Raw genomic sequence first — 5,588 nt, forward strand, 5'->3', positions numbered from 1 at the left:
AATATATCGTTGGGAAAGAGTGCTATAACTTTATTGATGTGATAAAAAGCAAATGTCCTTCAAAATGTTTGAAATTTTTGCTTCACATTACTATAGACAAGATGATGTACATTATGACACCGACAAACTTATTCCGCGGCACGAGACACCACGCGGCTCTTCATCCCCTAAATTTTTTTAGTCCAAATTGTTTCTTTGATTCTGTCTAGAAAGTTATTGCGTGGAGTAAAGACTTACACTTTGACTATGCGCTTTACTTACCAGCCAGGTCATTGAACGAAATTAATTGTAACAAAGAAATAGAATAGGCCGATCACTTGTGTTGTATTTTTTATAAGTGGTGCCTTCTAAAATGTCACATTTAGAAATTTACATTTAACTGCGCAAATATAGATAGAAATAAAAAATGACAATAATTGTCTTTGGTTAGATATCAATTGGATTTAAATTTGATTGTGCAGTATCAGTCGTGGTGAAAAAAATGGCGAGTAACAAAGCGCCTCCCTACATTTGCAAAAGGATTAGTAATGCAAAAATACATTTTATACAGCTCCTAGTATTGTATACATCATGTAATAAACCGAGCTATGTACACTACACTACAAGATACTGGACTGTATTCCATCACAATCTCAACGAAGCGATGTCTGGTCGCTCCAGGCACAGTCACACAAATACATAATTGACAGCCATTTTTTAATTTGGCAAGCCCCTATCAAAGACATCCCTTGTTTCCATCTAAAGCCAATCGTAGACAAACTGCACATTTTACGCTACACTTCATAAATACGAAAATATCTCCGATGAAACCCTTTTTTCACATAACTATTAAACTAGTTATTTTTATCAAACAATATGTCTTTACGTTATCGAACAAACTGAATGGTCAACATGTACAGAGTTTAAGGTCCTCCTCGTGCCTCCGTCGCGGCTCTTTACCATACTAGCACTTCCGAACCAGCGAGGGTTTTTAACTAGAAAATTGTGTGAGGATTAACACGAACACAATAATAACGCTACAAAAAAAGCGCATTTTTTGGCATAGACAAAAACTACATGTGTACGAATAGTAGAAATTAAAAATAAATTGATTTTTCAACGAATAACTTGTAGAAAAAATGTGTGATAACATATTTTTGTAACATGAATGTAACTATATCTAACAAATATGCAATCTTTAGCAACTCACAGTAACATTATTGTGCCGACTCGGACTATACAAATCGGTTTTAAGAAATCTCAAATTTTTTATTAAATTTTCAAATAGTAGGATAATATTATGAGCTGGCAACATTGGTTGCGAATCGGGAGAAGTACGCCCACACTAAATAACAAACCTTTGATAATTTTTTTACCTTTTCATTCATTTAAAACTACACACGAATCGTAGAAAAGCGTCAACAGAATACATTTTAAAGCTGTTTACCTTCGATAAACAATTTATCGAAGCTGTTTACAAAGCTAAATGAGCTGGGGCTCTATTATATTTATACTATAGGACGTCAAGACAACAGTTACGTATCAAACGGGCCTTTTGATATTTATGTATGTATTTATAACATTAGCTATTTTTACATAAAATATCTATGAACTCAGCAAATTAATCTACCCTGCTCGTTCATTCTAAAATAAATCTAAAACGAAACTAATAATTCTAGGAAAAAAGTTTCATAATCTTTAATGTTACCCTGTCACTGTATTCCCACTAAAATAATAAAATTATAAACTTGATTACAATTACTGCTACCATATATTTCAAATATTTTAAAGGAAGGGTTTTGATATGTTGGTATTATTTCCAAATGTAATCCAAAAGCATGGCAACATTTTCACAATGCAATAAATCACTGACCTCTATAAATGGACTGGCTAAAAATGTAGTATTATGTGCCTATTTAATTTTCGCCATTTTGGCGCTGATGTAAGCGGTAATGTGGATTCATTAGTTTGATAAGATAGATTAGTTTGACAAGTCACTAGAGTTGGTTGTTTAAATTCTGTTTTGAAAACTGAAAAATGACGATTTTCGATGGATCTTCTCATACAATTTACAATTGAAAATTTTGTTGGTTATTGTTTTTAATTTGCGATAAAATGAAATTGTTTCTTTTTTTGCCAACTTTATTTTTCAAAACAATGTAGAAAAAAAATATAATATACAATTAATTGAAATGTTGAGAAACAAAAAGGTCTATTTTAATGTCTTTTTAATTAATTGCAGGAAGCATAGCTAAATATCTGTAATAAATTCAAAAAGCTATAAGATACCTAAGTTGTAGTATTTATTTCTTTGGATTATTATTATTAGAAGCCCGATTCTCCATAGTTCATAATTGTTCGTAATGCGTGTACATACACTCCGACACTATGACAACGAACTATAACATATACAACATTAATCTTCATACAAAATTAATTTGGTAATTTATAGACGTCAGATGTCAAACTAATCTATATATCTATCTTAAATAGACACACTGTTATAGAATTAACTGTTATGTATAACATTTACAGGCGTCTTCAAATCTTGAAGAAGCAAAAGCTGTCATTTCCAAGCAATCGTCTATATTTTTATAGAGATCAGTGCAATAAATGTAGTCGACGTGCAATTGAAGAAGAAATTATACATTTAGCAATACAAAAAAAAGTTTTGGCACACATTTTACATTAGTGCTAGAAGTGTAAAAGAATATTTTATTTAAAAAGAAATATGATCAGAGACAAGAGAAGCCAAAGCTACATCACGCTGACACCCTCAAATACTACTAGAAATCCATATTTAAAACACACAAACAGACAGTGAGTCAATTTTCGTATTTTTATAAGTATTTAGGATTCTTATATTTATATATCTAATTATTAATTTGTAGTCACTTTATTAATATTTCTTAATGAGAACCAAAATATATGCCGATTAGGTATTAAAACCATTTATGAAGTTTTAATAATTAAAAGACAATTTTTTCAAATAATTTGTGGTCTGGTAAAAAGGAACAAAGGGCAAAGTGCGTTCATCTGTTGTGTAGCATTTTACTAATGTCATGAGGAAACAATAAAAATAAAACAAAAGAAAAAATAGCAGTGCATTTAATAAAATAAAAAATAACGGCTGAGCATAATAAGGCGGACGCGGCTGTGTGGACCGGCGAGAGTTGATCATTGTTTACATACATATTATATTCAAATTAAACAAATACAACCAAAATGTAAGCACAGACTAAAACAAAAACAAAACTGACAGCAAAACTACATATAAATACATGTGAGAGACTTCTAGGTAATATCAAATTAATTTAAAAATTGGTATCACTTGATACTACACGTGGGAAATAACATCATAATTACAATGACGTCACAAATTTACAAATAACATAGTAGAGTGTCGTGACGAGAAAACTTTACTTTTCTGTTATTTCACACAAGTAGTAATAATAAACACATATTAAAAACTAATCAACTTAAGCATTTACTTGGTAATTTGTATCTCTCACAACAATTTACTTTTATAATACGACAAAATTATGAGACTCAGTAAGAGGCGCTGCTGTCGCGATTCTGTCACAAAATATATAAAACCTACTTGGGCATAAAAAATAACATAAAGATTAATTTCAATGTAATTTTTACAGGAACAGTAAAACAAGAATGTTGAACAACTTGACACATTGCCAGAGCGGCGCCAGTGTGCACTGGACCAGATACGTCCAGTTTTAATTTTTTTTTCAGATAGACATGTTTTTATGAAGAAAATTACACAACTCTCGTCGGCGGAACACAAATTAACATCGCTTTGGTAATCTGGCTGACATCCGGAACAGCTGATGCAATAGTTATAACAATATTCAACACAAAATGCAATGAGGACGCGGCTAACAATTTCACTAACTACCATTATAAGAAATAAAAATAACATTTGAAAAATAATGCACTATCAAAATGTACAAGAATTAGTTAAGGGTAATAAAACAATAAAAGTTTTTTTTTGTAATAAGTTGCATTAGGCATTTCAGAACGCTCGGCGGCTGTCAAACTTTGACAGCTGTCAGTTGACAAGTTTGTAGGTTATATACGAGCATGTTGCTAATAAAATGAAACATTTTTTAGAAACAAGAAGAGGTCGAGGTAATTAAATCATACTAATATAAACAAAATGAACAAACAAATATTCGCTTAATGTATTGAAAAGTATTCTATTTTCGAAACAAAAAAAAACTAACTAATTAAATTAATTGTAAAAAGCAAAGAGGGTAGTTGTAAACAAAATATTTTAAAGATAAATGTTATTCATAAAAAGTCCCTTGATATTAAATTTTTTTTCCACTCATTAACGTGACGTAGTGACATCCCCCCCCCCCCGCCACCCCCGTGGGGCGGGTAGTGACGTCACGCGGCTAGCACCTACCTACAGCTATGTTTAGTAGAAGCAACACAACTTGTTAGAGAACATGTCTTTTGTTAATAGAGGAGTCTTCCTCAGAATTATACTACAATGGCACTGTGCGAGCTCACACGGGGGAGGGGAGGGGGCGTGGGGGGAGCAGGGGGCAGGGGGCGGGGCTCAGAGGTTAGAACAGCGCCATCTGTTAATGAAATTAGAGATCAGACATTAAATCTAAGATTCAGTACATTAGGAATATTGTGGTTTATTTGGATAGAACACGTAAGTATACGTAACCACCCCGCTGTACCCCTCACCCCGCGTCGCTCTGAACAAAATGAATAATATAAGATAGCTGGATATAAGAAGTGAGACGTAAGGGGGTCCAGTTATATTGCTAGATAATAACGTTAAAGAACATTTTTCTTTGTAATATAACGACCAGCAGCTGTCAGCTTTGACCTGCTTCTATATCCAATCAGAAATTAAACAAAAAAAGTCCATAAAACAAAGACAAAGCATCAACCCGCGTTAACTAAAAGATTTTATTTACACGTTAAATGAATAAATTGATATAGATCCGTAAGAAACCCACAGCAGTAACCGAGCGCACGGAACCCAACATTGCATACACCCAAAAGCAAAACTTGAACGAAACGAACAAACAAACAAACAAACATATTGCGACCTCCGACTCGAAGGACCCGCCGCAAAGCTCGCACGTAAGCATTCACACAACTAAACACTATATCATTATATTTACACAAGTAAAAACTTACAACAAACTAAATTATTATACAAATATGTTTAGCGACGGGTTCGGGTAACTGCGCCTGAGGGCGGACACCTCGTCGGCTAGTCTTACTGCTTACAACATAATATAAACTAATGTTTAGCGAGAATTCAACAACAGGGCCTGTGAGTGTTCACGTTCACTTACATACAACACTACCGGTACGTACAAACACTAACATCTACAAAGTCCGCTTCTTGTTTCGCTCAACAAAAACATACTATTATAAAGTTCACAATATCATAAAACATAAGCTCGATGCTATCAAGTTTTAATGCGAATTTATTTAGAATTTGAAAATTATAAACATTAACGTAGAGTTGAAACTAGCACAACCACACGAAAACCATCGCAACACACACACTACAGCGAACAATACAACGCGACACCGCGACTGTCGGCGTCCTGCTCCCCCCC

Source organism: Papilio xuthus, unplaced genomic scaffold, assembly GCF_000836235.2.
Source record: "Papilio xuthus unplaced genomic scaffold, Pxut_1.1 DF826776.1, whole genome shotgun sequence".
Classification (NCBI taxonomy): domain Eukaryota; kingdom Metazoa; phylum Arthropoda; class Insecta; order Lepidoptera; family Papilionidae; genus Papilio; species Papilio xuthus.